The 16,860-nt window shown below is 47.7% G+C and overlaps 1 long non-coding RNA gene across 2 annotated transcripts; it reads right to left on the bottom strand.

Moving 5' to 3' along the window:
• Positions 1-3,958: 3,958 nt before the first annotated feature.
• On the bottom strand, positions 3,959-8,771 carry LOC125535338. Of its 2 annotated transcripts, XR_007294653.1 has the most exons (6): positions 8,543-8,771; positions 7,065-8,294; positions 5,741-6,377; positions 5,427-5,654; positions 4,486-5,324; positions 3,961-4,333 (listed from the first exon to the last, which is right to left on the bottom strand). It is a non-coding gene; the product is annotated as an uncharacterized LOC125535338 (long non-coding RNA). The 2 variants fall into 2 exon arrangements; XR_007294652.1 differs by having other exon boundaries at positions 3,959-4,333; positions 5,741-8,294.
• Positions 8,772-16,860: the final 8,089 nt, after the last annotated feature.

Raw genomic sequence — 16,860 nt, forward strand, 5'->3', positions numbered from 1 at the left:
ACCTTGCTGTAGCCTTGTGCGACGTCTTGGTGAACCAACAGGATCTGCAGCCACAGAGGATCCCGCAGGAGCCAGATCAGCAGCAGAACTCGAGGAAGATTCGCCCGCCACTGTCGGTTCTGGGTGCACGGGATTTTCTGTGGCTGTGGCCCGAGGCGATGGTGGGGGAGACGCCGCAGGGGCCACAGACGATCCAGGGGAGCCGACCGGCTCATCATGAGCGCGTGATTGCGCGGGCCCGCCTGAATCAGGAGCCGACCCCGCATCCGCCTGGCGCGTGAGGCCGCGCTGCTTGTAGCAAACCGGCTGGTCTGCGAAGCGCGTGCGGTTCGGGACACTGTCGCGCTGCTGCGTGGCGGCGGGAGACCGATGCGGGCTGGAGAGCGCGTCACGCCCTATCGGAGGGGGCCGCGCATCATGCAGCGGGCTGCTGGAGCCCACGCGACCGACCGCGCCTGGTGCGTCTGACGCGGGCGTGCGGCTGGTCGTTGGCACGGATCCCAGAGGCGATTGCCTGGGCATCTGCAGCTCCGATCCCGAGGGGGATTTGCTCCCCTCGCCGCGACACATGTGATCAGGGCCATCTGGATAGATTTCTTCGCCATTTTCTTCTCTGTTTCCATAGTGTGGTGCTCCTGTAACATCATCAGGTGACTCATGCACAAGAGGGTTAGCCAACATATGATCACAACAATTATCAACACCCCCTTGATCATAACCAGAAAGACTTGGAGGAAGCAAAAGAATTTCTTTTTGAAGTAGAGCACCAGCGTTTGGATGAAGATCAGAAAAAGGGAATTTGGTCTCATCAAAAACCACGTCGCATGATATATAGACTCGACCAGTGGAGATGTCAAGGCACTTTACACCTTTGTGTTGGGCGCTGTATCCAAGGAAATTACATTGGATTGATCGAAACATGAGCTTGCGTTTGTTGTATGGGCGTAGGTTAGGCCAGCACGCACACCCAAACACATGAAGAGTGGAATAGTCGGGTTTGACATGAAGAAGGCGTTCTACTGGAGTTTCATTATTTATGACACGACTAGGAAGCCTGTTGATAATGTGAACAGCAGTAAGAAACGCTTCGTCCCAAAACTTTAATGGCATGGACGCATGAGCTAAAAGAGCAAGACCAACTTCAACAATGTGACGGTGTTTGCGCTCAGCTGAGCCGTTTTGTTGATGAGCGTGAGGGCATGACACATGGTGTGAGATGCCAAGGGTTTGGAAGAAGAAGTTCAACTTCTCGTATTCCCCTCCCCAATCGGATTGGACAGCGATGATTTTGGAATCAAATTTACGCTCAACAAGTGCTTGAAAATTTTTTAAACACTTGGAAAACGTCGGATCTTTTCTTAAGAAGATAGATCCACGAAAACTTGCTATAGTCATCAATAAAGCTTACGTAGTAAGTGTGCCGACCAACAGAACTAGGGGCCGGTCCCCAAACATCAGAAAAAATCAATTGTAATGGTTGAGTAGACACACTAGTAGAAATTGGATAGGGGAGCTGATGACTCTTAGCTCGCTGATAGGAATCACAAATAGTTTCAACATTGCGCTCACCAACATACGGGAGCTTATTTTTCCTAATAAGTTTTTCAACTAAAGCAAAAGAAGCATGTCCTAAACGACCGTGCCATCGTGTTGACGAGAGTTTGACAACACCAAAAGCCTGTTTATTGAATCTTGTGCGCTCCGGAATCAACGGGTAAAGCCCTCGAACACATCTACCTCGATAGAGGATTCTCTTCGTGGCTGATCCTTGATCAAAAAGAAATATGGATGAAATTCGAGAAACACGTGATTATCAAGAGCAATTCTATGAACAGAAAGAAGGCTTTTATTGGCACTAGGAACATGCAAGATTTTCCTAAGATGAATTTTTCTTAGGGGGGTATGAAAAATTGAGTGACCAATGTGGTTAATCCTCATACCTTCACCACTAGCTGTGTGGATTTGATCCTTGCCACAATATTTTTCCTTCATTGTCACCTTTTCAAGTTCATTGGTGATGTGGTTGGTGGCGCCACTGTCGACGTACCAGTTGGTGTCGATCCCATAGGAGCCATCCGCAGCAGCAGCAAGTTTGTCCTCGTCTTGGGAGGAGTCACCGTCGTCGTCGTAGCGATACCAGCAGTCTTTGGCCGTATGCCCTAGCTTACCACAGATCTGGCAGCGAGGTGCATCTGGCCGTGACCTGGTGGAGCCACCGCGACGGCCCCTGTTGTTGCTAGAAGAGGACCGCCCGCCGCCGCCGCGAGTGCTGGAGTTGTTGTTGCCGTGTCCCCCGCCCGAGGCCTTGCCCCTGTTGCGAGGTGATCCGCGCTGATGAGAGGAGCCGCCGCCGCGGCCACGAAAGGCGGCGTTGGCCGACGACTTGAAGCCGCCCGAGGACTGGAAAAGCGCCACGCGCTGGTCGAAGTTGCTCATCATGGAGAAGAGCTCGTCGAGGGAGACAGGCACGATGCGGGCGTCGAGGGCGGACACCAGGGGCTGGTAGTCCATGTCCAGCTCATGGAGGATGTAGGAGACAAGCTTGTCATCTTGCAGAGGCTTGCCGGCTGCGGCGAGTTCGTCCGCGAGGCCGCGCATGTGGGCGAAGTAGGTGGCGACGGACTGGTTCCCCTTCTGCGCGTTGATGAGGGTCGTGCGGATGTTGTTCACCCGGCTGAGAGACTGCGACGAAAACATGCCCGCCAGAGCAGCCCAGAGCGCGGGCGACGTGGTGATCGCGGTCACCTGCACAAGAACCTCTTTGGACAGATTGTTGAGCAGATAACCAAGTACCTGCTGGTCCTCCCGTACCCAGATTGGGTGGAGAGGGTTGGGCGTCGAGGACTCCTTCCCGTCTTTGTCCTTGGTGACGAGGAGTGGGGCCGGCTCCGGTGTGGTGCCGTTGGCATAGCCAGAGACACCGGCGCCCCGCAGCTGCGGCACGATCTGGGCGCGCTACAGAACATAGTTCGTGCGGGTAAGCTTCTCCGTGACCTGTTGGTTGAGGTTTGGGTGGGAGGAGCCGGAGGAAGACATGGCTAGGGCACTAATGGCGATGAGCTAGGCTAGATGAGATTGGAAGAGGAGGCTCTGTATACCATGTGTGATGCGGAAACGTCTTACCCATCAAGGGGGACGTGGTACGTGTTATATAGGGGATTGCGAGTCCCTGATACGCGTACAATTCTGTTGGAGATACATAACTTGAGGGAGAAGAAGTATAGGAGATAAGATGCATAGTTACAACCGAATACAGAATTTAAACTACCCATGCGGCTATCTATCTTATCTATCTCCTCATACATATCTCGTTTGACAGATTGATCCATTTCCCGAAGGTCAGCATGAAGCATGGGATCTTCTGCTCATTCCAATATGATGGCTCAGCGCATCGATGGGGAACCGAGTTAGCATGAAGTGAGGAAGAGGACGACACAAGATATTCTCTCCAGGTCGAGTGGAGAAGAAATCACAGGACTATGCAGAAGAAAGCCGAAGGAGCGGGCACAATAAACGGAGATAGGATGGGACCGTGTTGTGCTGAACTGATCATAGTACTTCAATTTGCTTGTTTAGTCAAAATTTAAAAAATGAACTTCAAGGTCATTTTTTTATTCAAGGTTATATTTTGTACTGGTGCCATTGTTCAGTTGAAATTTTCTGTTCAAGGTTCAGTTGTGCATTTGATGCCATTTTTGAGAGACTTCATGTGTGATGACTGATTTCTTTGGATGATTTGTGTTGTACAACAGTCCACCATCCTTCGTTTTCCTGTGCACTGGTTCTAGATCTTAAGCTGCTTAGCTATTATTTTGAAATAATTTGAACTTGCAGAAGCGATTCTCATGTGCTGAATATCCTTGTGCCATTTTGGAACCAGAATGTAGAAACATGTCTGAGTCACCCTTAAGAACCTTTTGCCTCACATGCATGTGCAACAACAAAGACCCTTTCCAAATATCACCAGTTGTTGAACAATCTGTACAGTAAAATAGGAGACAACTCTCACATATTCAGCGAACATGAGGTAGCCACACATCATGTTTCCAGGCACCGCTAGATTGTACTAGTAGCGGACCTAGGGCAAATAATTTGATGTCGGCGAGACAAGGTAACATCAACATGAGACAAATGCACCAAACATAAACCTTAAGATTGACCGCAGTTCAAACTGACGCTGAAAAATATTTCTTTATTATCTCAGACCAACGTCTAGCTCCAAATTCTTCCAGATCATCAATTCGTTCAAACACCTCTTCGGTTGTCCAATGTGGTTTATTTGTTCTGTGTCCACCGATTCAGCCTCACTTGCAGAAGGTGCATCCTGGATGCCCTGTTTAAACAACCAATGGCATAAAATTATTTGGCCACTATCCGTTGATGGATTAAGTACAGATGAAAGTTCTGAGCTTAAAAGGGTGCACAATATGAAGAAAACAACAGATACATTTGTAGATATAATGAACATGTCTGATTTACACACACATATGATTTCTGAAGTGTGATTCATGTCGACTGAGGTTCAAATGAAGCAACCAAAGCTGAGACACCACCAACCTTCCAGCCATCAAATCCTGAGTTCATTGTTCGCAAAAAGAAAAAGAAAATCCTGAGTTCATTGATCAGATGCAAAGCAACACATTTCTTGTCGTCGTTCAAAAGAGAAATGTGAAAAACATTTACGACTCTAGCTAGCCACATAGTCTCATCTTTTCATTATTACATTCCTTCACAAACACTCAGACAACGGCCACTAAACTCAGAACCAATCCATGGTCTGATCTCCCTCTCCTTCAGGCGACTAAAAGGGCGTGCCATTGCATAAAGCCCAGGCTCGGCTAGTAGCAGCAGGGCAACGACATATGCATCAGTGCATCGAAGCAAAAATTAGCGCCTGCTATCTGTTTGGGTTTACAGTGATCAAGTGATGGGATATACTCCTACAAGTTTCTCCAATGCAGGCAAATGTTTTGCAGGTGAGAAACTACACCGCTCACGCACTGCAGCAACAGCAGCTCAACTGTTGCCACAGCCCTTGGATTTCTTCTTGCTGCTCTTCTGCTTCCGTGCCGCCTTTGCCAAAGCCGAGGCAGCTTCTCCCGTGCGGTCAGGTTAGTCATCTGAACATCCTTTGGCGTTGGTGTGCGGCTGGACAGCTGCTGCAGCATTTTTGCTCTCGATCATTAACATTTCTCTCGAAAAAATTTCATCCATGCATAACCTTGCAGCAGCCAGAAAGCGCAGGACCAGCTGCAGTTTCTTCTCACCACATTGCCACTTTGAGTATAGATCCTTCACAGCAAGACGAGCTTTTTTTCTCAGCCCTGTGATGACAAGACAAGCAATTTTCACGTACGAGTGATAAATTCATGTCTTACACTAGACTAAGGTACATATCATGCAGAAAAAGAGGATGGCGTACACACCTATCAATTGCAATACGGCATCTGTAGTTCTGTACTGCCTGCCATTGAGAAACATAGTTGGCCCCAAATTAACATTTACTTACCTGGCAGAAAGTTTTTTGAACTCACTGCAGATGTGCCTGATCTCTTCAACCGTTTGTGTATTAGTCGCTGCATCAATTGCAGCTAGAAGGCCTGTTTCCATGCAAGGGCGTCTCTAAGAAATTGAATAACAACCCATGCATCTTTCTGCAGAAATTAGCTTTTAGAATAACTTGGAAGCTGCCAACAATGGGACAAACTGAAAGATAACAAAACAAGCATATGAAACTCACCTGGCCCTGCTTCTTGAGTACAAAAGTCTCAAACTTCTTCCAGATAGCACTATCATTAGTTAAATCTATCTCTATCGTACTCACTGTCTTGCTATCTTGTACAGCATAAGGAATTTTCCCACAAATAACATTAGGGGAACTATCAGATTTTTCTGGCAATGGAGTCTCTTCCTTTAGAGAACTTGGTTCTTCAGGGCGCAGAAGAGCCATTATCTTCAGAACACTGTACAACGAATCCACCTTGCTAATCATATAAGCATTTAAGTTCGGACAGAGTACTGGGCCTTTGGTTGGGCCAATAACAACCATAGGATCTCCGATTGCGGCGAGTGCATCAGCAAGCACTCTTGTGAAGTTGCTTGATGTGCAAGAAGCCAAAACCTCATTTTCAAAGCATGTTCAATCTTCTGAGAGAACTCCAAAGGTAGATCCTTAAAGACTTCATTCCTCCGAAGGTTATGTGTGACCTCATAGCAATTCCCCAGGGAAAGAGTAAGGATCAGAGGATAAAGTGCAACAACTGGTCTCAGGAGGACTGGTCTGTATCAAGTGCTAGGACCTGGAGTCTTGTGTGTCCATTCCTGGAGCATATGCTTGGTCGGCAAGATAGTCATAATCATCTGATATATGAAACGGCCTGATGGGTGTGCCAAACGATTAAGATCAGAATCTGGTCTCGATTTACATACCAGGTAGGTGTAAATGTAAACCTTGCTGGTACGGCACTCCAGTATATTGACCAACAGAGATTTCGTGCAGCATATAAAATCATTCTGTATCAAGTACGAAAAGCCATGAAACCAAGGCACTCCAGAAGACCCACATAGCATGTTGGGGATATGTAGTCTAGCTCATCCTTCCACTTTACATTGAGGGTAAAATCACGAGCAAGCTTAAAGTTGAAGATAAACGAGGATCTATCACAACCACTGTCAAGAAATCACTGCAAATATCGGAAAAAATCTGCCTACTCAGAACTATTGTCCAGGTACTGTAGTAGTCATGAAAGTTGTGCTTCGCCCAAGTGTGCTGCATGAAGCACAAGCATGGTTGTTCTCCCAAGATGCCCATGAGTTAAATTTTTATTTACCGGGCAAAGATTTGCACTAAGAGAATCAGCAATCAATTCATATGCAGCTGGTGAGTCAAGTAGACACAAGAGGCTCCCCATTGTCCCGTCTCTCCACACAAGGAAAACTAACTCAAAGAAGCGACACTCACAGAGAATAAAAAAGCTTCTGAACTTCTTAGAACTTTTTGGAATACTGAACTGTGGGTTTTCGAAGAACTTTGCTATCTCATTTATGATAAGGATAGTTCTCACCAGTGTATATGAAGATGCAGGCTTCAGAGAAATTTCGACAGCGGACTCCAACTTCTTAAGTACACTGAAACCAACAGAAGACAGCTCATTCATCCAGAAACACTGAGCACATGAATGACACTGAGGGACACCCAATAAACATCTGTTGCCGTCTTGCTGCAAAGAATTTCTGCCAGCAATAGAAAGCCAACTTGCATTGATGTTAAGCACCACATATCTGTCAACTTCACCATCTTTTCTCAATCCAAAGTACTTGGCGCAAAGATCTTCATACATAACTGCATAATCATTTAATTCTGGACCATCGGTGTGGCGAAGATGAGACAGTACTTTGATTATGATCGACTTCCAGTGATTCCAAACATAAAACAGAGTTTGGGGTGACATCTGGTTAGAGGCCAGCATATCTTTACTACTGTTTTCATATTCAGATCCTGGCCCTAATTCTATATTGTATCCAGAGGCTCGAGACTGAAGATGAACATCAAGAATCAAACCAGAAGCAACAAGTTCAACCAATAGTTTGGACATTTCTGCCCTCAACCAATGTGCGATTTGAACTGAGTAGAGACTTATTCACATCTGACAGTGCATCAGCTTCCACGCAAAACAAAACAGTAGAAACTCAGAGACCTTTTTCGCCATCTCTTTGGCTTTTGCAAGCAACTGTCACTTTTCTGCATATCTTTTGGGAGGCCAACCTCTACCATTTGAAGACCACAGAGAATCCACAATGATATGGAGACGCCCTGTTGCATCCTCAAACAAATCTGCCTTCTCGAGCATGTCTACCTCCAGTAAGACAGCTCCTTTATGCTTTGCTATTCCTGCAGCTTCTAGGAAATTACACATTTCCATCTCTAAACTCGACAGTCATCAACAAGATTCGTAGAATTTAGGAATTTCCGTACATGATCCATAGAGCTGAAAGCTTTAACAAAAGCCATCCTATGCTTTATGACGACACGCTCAAAATAATCTTGAGCATAATTATCCAGATAGTTTGTTCTAATTGCAGAAACCTCAAGGATTTTGAATTCTGAAGCGAATGTTCCTCCTCCAGATTGCATAATTGTTTTCCTTTCGAGCACATGGAGAAACACTTGGTGTAACATTTAGCTTTGAAGAACACTTCCGCTGCCTCCGACCAGCATTCAGCGATAGCAAAATAATCATCAGCATCCTCAAGTCTAGAACTGGAAGTACCACATTTTTGCATATAGACCATACCTATGGCAATGCAAGGAACACAGTGTTTAGTCAGAGCTTCGTGGGGTGTAAGGTAAACTATCCATATGAAAGCTAAAAATTGGCATTTCTGTAATTTATATAGGGATGTCATTTCCAAAAAATGTTTTGAGATTTGATGACATTTACTTGTATGGCTAATCTTTAAGAACATGTCATTTGTAAAACATTATGAAATGATGAAATCTCAAGTATGGATACAGCTTGTAAATTATGGAGAGTTGGCAGACCTGCTCTTTTGTAGTCACCTAATTTGATATAGCAATTAGCAGCTTTCATGGACTCTGTCAATCTCTGATGTTGTTTGCAATGAAGCCTTGCTCAGCTCCAAATTTGTTGAGATGACACGGTCAGCAGTGGCTAGAAGTCCGGCAGCTCTTGTGCACTTCTCTATGTGCATCACCAGCCTTCTTGAAGCACATGGTAGCCATCTCGAATTGTCCCTCACTGAATAACTACATTCTTTTGCCTTGTCGCTCTATGCTCATTCTCTTGCCGCCGAGCAACTTTCGCCGGCAGTTTTCTTGGGCTATGATTTTGTGCGCAATCTTCTTTTGACAATTCAACTTCTTTGCTACTTCTCTTTTATCTTCTATTGATGCAGTGTCTTCCTCTGATGCGCCATCTTCTCGTTACCCCCTCCGGCTTGACTCGACAGGCTCTGAAGATTCTTCATGGTACGACGACACTCTCAAGACGCGGATTTTGGATTATCTTTATTTGAAGTGTCTTCAAATGTGTGTGTTGGGGGCGGGGGGGGGGGGGGGGGGGGGGGGGGGATATTACTATTTGTCTAGGAGTCCGTATTAGGCTATGTCTCTTTCCTTTACCCCATGTCTTGTGTAATAAGTCGACCGATTAAGAGAATTCGCTTTCCCCTACTCCTTGAAGAGAGAAAGCGAGGTGGCTAGTTGCGCTCCAGGCACCCAATTTACCCACGCTGTCTCCGGCGGCTCCTTTCCTCTAGCGACCTCACGATCGTTGGTTGGAGGGAGTCGCCGGACCCCACGTGCGGTCTGTATAGTTGTAGGCTTAGATGGGCTTGCGTAGCTAGAATTCTGCCGACTGTGGTCTTGGGTCCGACGAGTTTGTTGATGGCAGCTAATAAATTCCTTCAAGTCCCGCTTCGTCGTGTTGTTCTGTGTCATCGACGGCCCTTGGGTCTGGTAGGTGGTCTGCCTGAGTGGTGTCGGCGGCGACCCCTTGATGGCTTTTGTTCTCGCCGGTGTTGGTCGCCATATCAGCAGCTACGACGGCGGGAGGGAGGTGTGGTGGACCGATGCAGGGTTCATAGTTCAACGCGACAGGTCCGGCGACTCTCCTTCGACTTTGTCGGGCGGAGGACTGGAGATAGGACCAAGGTGCACGGGGATGGTCCCCGGTCGACGCACCACGGCGACAACGCCTTGCCTTTTGCAGCGGGCTCACAAAGCTGATTTCGGCGATGGTGCGTCCTTGGTTCAGGCATTGGCGGCTTCGTGGATGATTATTATGTCTTTGCCACCCGGGGGCTATACCACCTCTCCAGCTTCCATCAGATCTGGCTTTGAGATCCGTGTAGCATCTTTTAGGTTTGCCATTCATTAGTCTTTCGTTTGTCTAATTGCACTGCACCGAGTTCATTAGCAATGAGTAGTAACAAAATTAAATGTTGATACCATGTATACACATGGATCCATTTTTGGGAATCTTTTTTGAATTCAAGGGGAACTTTTTTTAGGTATCTAAGTCTTAATCACCAACCAATTTTTTGAACTATTATAGAAAGTTAGGAACTTATATTGTTTCTATACTATTAGGGTATCTTTTAGGTTAAGTATTCATGATCTGACATTTTGATACCGCAATAGTGTAATACAGGCTCTGCCGGGACCGTATTAGTGTGGTCATTAGCATGCTTTTTTTTCTGGCGTACCATAGATTAGCATGCTTTAGTAATTGAATTCCTATAGAGGAAAGACGAAAGCACAATGTTCACACAGATCACGAGGCATGGACGGAGATGACATGGGGTGGCATGGTGTTCACACGGACCTTACTAGATAGGTGGGTCTGGTACCCAATGTACGAATTCGCCGACGCCGAGGACAAGGCCCGACCTGATACGAAGTACTATGAGCTGAATATGCTGGAGGAGTTGGCAGCTAATCTACAGAAGTTGCCAGCAAAGGACGTCCCAAGAAAGTCCAGCATGGAGTCGTATTCACTCGCAAACCTGCCAAAGAAGATGAGTGTTCAAAACCGATACCTCTTTTCTGATTGTCATTATTTGTATGACTGAGTCTGACTCCAATTCCTTCCCCTCCTGCATTCAAGGGATTCGTCTCAATGCCTCAACTCCCCAAGCACATGGTGGGGCTAGATCATTCGGTGTTGCTCGATGCGCTGTGCCGGCAGAGACGAGGAAGAGGAGTCCGCCGTAGGTTCCACAGCCGACCCGTAAGGGAGCTAGGCAGCAGATGACAATGATGAGATGACGAAGCCACGTTGCGCTTTCAACGGGTCATGAAGAGGGACCAGGACGAGGAGGCGTCTGACTCGTGGGCACTTGCCCCAACAACTATGCACGAAGCCGAATTGAAAGAAGTTGCAGAGCGAGGCCACCGCTAGCATGACCTTATCCCGGTCCCTACCACAGGGCCATGCACCCCGACTCGATGCAGGCCTCCTCAACCGTCTGCTTACACCAAGGTGCGGGATGCATGCCGTCGGGAAGGTTTTTCCTGGGAAGGCCATCTTGACTCTGCTTCTTTTTGCTATTGGATCTAGTGGTTGAGGTTTGGACCTGGCATGTTCTCACTACTTTTGTAATGCCCTCGGGCCTTAAAGGAGTCTGACCAAAGGAAGAGGCGTCCAGCCCATTACCCAAGCTTGGCCGAATCCACCCACAACACTACCAAGGTGTTAGGCGGAGACAGGTGGAGGCTCAGCGGGGCAAGGTGTTGCCCCGCCACCATTGACAAGTGTGCCAACGCTGGATGCGTCTGTATCTTCTTCATCATCAGTCACCACGTAGGAGCTAATGACGGCAGTACTAGAGGCGAAGCCACAACGCTCCCTACCGCCCTACAGGTCCAACCAAACGAAGTCAAACGTCATGGAGATGATATTGGACTCCCGCTCAGGGCCTGATGCATCCCTGGATATGGCATCAATGTCGACCACCAATCTAGGCGCAGCCACAAAGGACAAGGAGTCGACCACGAGTACAGCGGCGACCCTTCGTTGATCATTGCGATGCTGTCCTCTAGCTCAAAGGATACCAGCGCTAGTCACCAAGGACGTGGAGCCGGCAGGCCAAAAGCCTCCATCTATGAAGGATTGAAGGGTGGCTCATGTGTTGGAGCCAACGTCAGGCCCTTCTCCTGCTGCGGTTGTTGTCCCATCCGCCTTACCCACCGCTCCAATCCAAGCCCCGGGTTCCATTGAGCTGAACGGGGGGAATGGCAAAACGAGAGTGGTGTCATCTTCAGGACGGAGGGAACCATGGGGAACCGAGAGACGGTGGTGGTGCGGCCGTCGAAGGCAAGCAGCATGGATGACCCGACGTGGAGCGGGAAGTGGATCCACACCTAGCTAACCTCCAAGCCAAGGTGAGATCCTTGGAAGAGTCAACCATTCGGCTAAGCGACACGGTGAAGCCTGCAATGGAGGTTAATATATTGTTATCTGAATTGTTTTTGGTGTTCAAACTTAATGTGGGTACTTTGGGCAGTGCACCCACAAGGAGTAGCCCCTCCAATGATGTTATTTCTTGCGATATGTTGCTTAGCCGGCTCCTTTGGAATGGAACTGGTCCAACCCATTCCTCGCCCTCGTTCTCGTGTTTGGTTGGGAGGAGAACCGGAATGCCTTGATTCTTGGGAAGGGAATATTCTTCTGATATGCCGAACCAACATGTTCCTCCAAATTGGAGGAACCACGTGGAACCGCTCACATCTCTCGTCTCCCTCACAGCCGCCAATGCCTCCTCTCTTCCTAACATCTCTCTTTCCCTATCCTCGGCGTTTCTCTCTCTCTCCCTCTCCACTAGCTCGTCTCTCTCTCCAAGGCGACTGGTTTAGCTACCATCGGCGGAGGCGTTGGGCTAGCTACCGGCTGCGGACTAGCTGCAAAGAGGATGTGCAGCACTAGGCTAGACGCGCTAGGGCCGGAGAACTCTTCGACGGCAGATGGGATCAATCCTGGGCGTTGTGGCGGCATCAGATCCATCATCATGCCTATATATATGGTAGAGGGAACATCATCATGTCTATATAGCATCAGATCCATCCATTCTATCTCCTCAACCAAACACCAAGATGAAACCATTCCATTCAATCCCATGCCTCTACCAAACATGGGAACGGAACTATTGGAACCATGACATTCCATTCTACTTGGTTCGTCAACCAAACACATCCTTGGTGTCTGCAGCCACCGTGAATGAGATCGCTCACCTTTGGAAGTAGCTCACCGACTCCATCACCATGGAGGTAGCGAAAGAGAGGATGGAGGTAGAGCAGAAGGAGTTTGAGGACCAATTCAACTCGCCAGTGAAGCCACTCAGGAAGCGGAGGCGCTCAAGAAGGTTGTTGAGACGCTGATGAAGAGCACTGAATCCCAAAAGCCAACCATCTAGGAGCTCCGAGGAACACCCTACTCCAGAAAGGTCTCCATGACGACATGAAGGTCAAGTTGGATGGCCTCCGCAACCATTGCATGACCTAAAGGAGCAGAAGTCATACAAGGGAATGGCTAAGAGCTTGCAGCAAGCCGTCTAGAGGACCCAGGAGAGAAAGCCCACACTACAGGCCAAGATCCAGGTGGCCCGGCAGGCGATGGAGGGTATGTGTGCGACTCTTGTCGAATCCTTCTAGAATTTTCGCTTTGTCTGATTTCTTTGCATATTGATTGACTGTAGATGCATTCCTAGGCCTGGCGAACAAGGTGAGTCAAGCTGTGCTCCACTTTCAGAAGTTCAACAACCCGACGCTTGAAGCGCTCAATGCCTTCTTGTCATGTCGTCAACAAGGATGAGATCATGGCCCTTCCAGGTTGCATGTGCCAAGATGTCGAGTTGCTGAAGATGGCGAAGGCGTCGATGCAAGAGGTGTGCGCCACCCTTTGGCCGGACGAGCAGCCAACCACCAGCATCTTTGCCCTCTCAAACAAGCTGAAGCAGGCACCTTTCGAGTTCCCCGGTGGCAACAATCGGTTGCCTACGAGGGGCCTTGGATGGTGCTAGCATTACTGGTGTTGCACCATCCGGACGCCAACGTGCAAGTTGTCGTCTAGTCGACGTTGGCCGATGATGAGGGTGTGGTTGTGAAGGTACAAACGCCTTTTCCCATCATCCAGGCATATGCCTTCCATGTTGTCAAGTACTGCCCCTGGGAGCACATATAGAGTAGATTAAAGTGTAGCAAGGAAGGCCCCCAAAATGCCGAGTAGAAATTGGAAAAACTACTGCTAAGTTAACACTTGAGTTTGCTATCTTCTCCATTTTGTTTTTGTGCCGAAATCCTTTGATGTGCAAGCTATCATTCAGCTTTTGCTCTTGCCAATCAGACAACCGAGTTATGGATAACGGTCTATTCACCAAGTACACCCCACCCCGCCCCTCCGGTGATCTCCACCCCTAGCCACTACTTTCCATACCCTCTCCGGTCATCTCTTCTTCGGTGTTCTTTGGGCTTCTCGTGGACTACCATCTTGGATTGCTTCTCATATGGGATATACCTTGGATCTGGATTGTTCTCCTGGTGCGGCCTTTGCAAAAAAGGTGTACGATTGCTATGGATCTATGATCCAACCCTCAGATGAGTCTGGGCATTTAACCATGGTGGTTTCATTCAGCCGGCAGTCTTTTCGTCTAAATGAAGGTGGCGGCTACTTGGAAGCAGCTATTGGTGGTTATGTGATTGATCTACCGGTCTCATGCATTAAGGAAAGGGTCTTCTCATTCAATGTTTCGTGCAAGCAGGTTGGTTTTATCATTCTTGATCTTCGGTCTTACTCTTACCCGTAATTCAAATGTTTTTTTCCATCTTTGGGGTCAGGGAGGACCCAGTTGGGTACGTGAGTTTGCCATTTGGAAGAAAGAGTGATGTTGAATGGACCATTATTAGTCCTTCTAAGCTTTCTTTTGCACAATTTGAAGGGTATACTGCTTGCAAAGGTTATCGCTTTACGGTTACAACAACAAACAACAACAAAGCCTTTAGTCCCAAACAAGTTGGGGTAGGCTAGAGGTGAAACCCATAAGATCTCAGCCACTCTATGTTGTCCCAAGCCCGGGTGAAGGAGGAGGATTGTGATAGGCTTGGCAAGCCAACGTGAAAACTCAGCCACTCTAATGGAGATGAAACCCAAAAGAAAGGTTATCGCTTTACGGTTGTTCAAGCTAAAATTGATGGATGTCTTATGGCCGGCTATGATCTTCGGCCTTAGGAACGTTTGCCAGTTCCTCCTTGACCGTCGGTCACTCATTAGTGGACGAAAGCAAGCCGCACATCACTTTTGGTTTTTTCCGACAGTAAAATGTTATTGTTGTGGTTTCTTCTCCCGCTGGTCCCGGACCATCTGTTGCTACCGATTCGCCTGAGCGGGCCATGTCCCCTGACCCATCTGATAATGCTGCGGATCCTGCAACTCCCGACGTTGTGGCTTCCCCATTGGGCTCAGCCCAACCTGTCGATAATTCTCAGGCTGTTGTTAGTTCTGATGATTCAGATGGTTTGGAATCAGTTGCGGATGATATTGCTTTTCGGTTTTGGAAATGGCAGAAGTGTTTTTCTATGTCACATTTTACTGTCTCATGCACCAACCAAATAAAATGTCATCTTGTTTTCGCAAAGGCCACAAAGCAAAATCCTGCACAATATCTGCACCTGCCATGGGTTTTCTGTCTAATGCACCAACCACATAAAATGTCATTTTGTTTTCACAAAGGCCACAAAGCAAAATCCTGCACAATATCTGCACCTGCCATGGGTTTTAGGTGGGTCCTCAAGCTTAATGCAACTTCTCCAAGTCAGTCTACCAGGATTAACTCACCCGACGCCTCGAGTTTCCACCAAAGCCTTGCTATTCGACCAATGTCAAGTCCCATCGAGTTGTCACCTCCTCCTTTGCCCTCTTCGCCATCTCCGCTGCCTCGAACGTCTAATCCTCTCGGGCAGATGGCCAATTTCGAGCTTGATCCTGAAGAGTTGCACCACCAGGCTTCAACATCATTGACGATGGGCCGCTCTGGCTGCCTTGGATTTTTCTTCTTGCCGGCCATGGTGCCGAACAGGAGGCATGAGGAGTTCGCCATCACCATTGTCGAACCATCGCCGCTTCCCGAGGAAGTGCACCACTTCCGCAATTTGGTTGTGACTTTGTTGTTAACAATCTAGGGAGGGATGTTTTAGATGCTCAACCATGGATTCAAGGTGTCGGTCTGTTTCGATTCCGTAGCCCTGCGGGTAGGCATACTATGGTAGATGATCCTCCTTTCAATTTGGGGAACAGTCGTTTTGTCAGATTTATTCCGCATGATGAAGGGATCAATTATAGAGCTACACATGGTTTTCGTTGTGGTTGGATAATGATCCTTTCAATTTTGTTGGATTGCCGTCGCACAGAGTACATCTCAAATGCTATCAATACCATTGACGTTTCCATGGCTGCTACCAGAATGATCCTAGGCTTGTACACACTTTGGCATACGTTTCTTTCCCTGCTCCTTCACTTGTTCCTAGAGATATGGAATATCGAGAGTATGAGCCTATGAGGATTCCGGAGAAACCAGGATTTCTTGGACTACGCCAGTCTATGTGTTGTCTACTGATTTTGCGGATGTTTTTCCGGTTAATGAGGATCTCATGCCGTTTAAGGGTAACCCTCACTCGCTTCCAGGGCAGATGCATTTTGATAACCACAACTGGGCTATGCCAGAGTTTCCTGAGATTGGGTGGAACGACGTTCCCTCACCTGCAAATAACCACAACTAGCAGGATTATGTGGAGGTTGAAGACAAGCTACAAGTTGTGTAGAAGGCTTCCCAGGAATCCATGGATCTTCAGGTTTCGGATGGCTCTATTAATTCAATCAACAATGGTGTTCTTGAGGCACAATAGCACAATGCTTTGGTTCTGTATTAGCCTCCAGTTGTTCAGCCAGTGATTCAGCTTGGCCGAGTAATTATAGTTTTGGCCCAGTTCTTCCTCCTGTGATGCAGTTCAGCGCAACTTTGAGCGATTGATGCCACTCATGTGGGTTGCCAAAGTTCCTCAGTCGATCTTTATGTCTCATGTTGGTCCAATTGTGCTAACCAAGAGATCCTAGTGGAGATGCTATGGCCTTTCAGTTGCCGCTTTGTGTCAAGCTCTAGCAGAGGCGTTCTGTTTCTCCTATCAGACGTTCTTCTCCAGTGAAGAGACATGTGGCTTACTCGCTCTGTTTTGATTTTGGTGTTGTTGATTGCCCCATTTAGGATGTTCCCGCTCCCATGAACTTCACTTTCTTTGTTCTACCAGTGAAGCATGTTGTACCAGTGAAGCAGGCAAAAGGGTGGTCTCAT

This window comes from Triticum urartu, chromosome 2 (assembly GCF_003073215.2).
Source record: "Triticum urartu cultivar G1812 chromosome 2, Tu2.1, whole genome shotgun sequence".
In the NCBI taxonomy this organism is placed as follows: domain Eukaryota; kingdom Viridiplantae; phylum Streptophyta; class Magnoliopsida; order Poales; family Poaceae; genus Triticum; species Triticum urartu.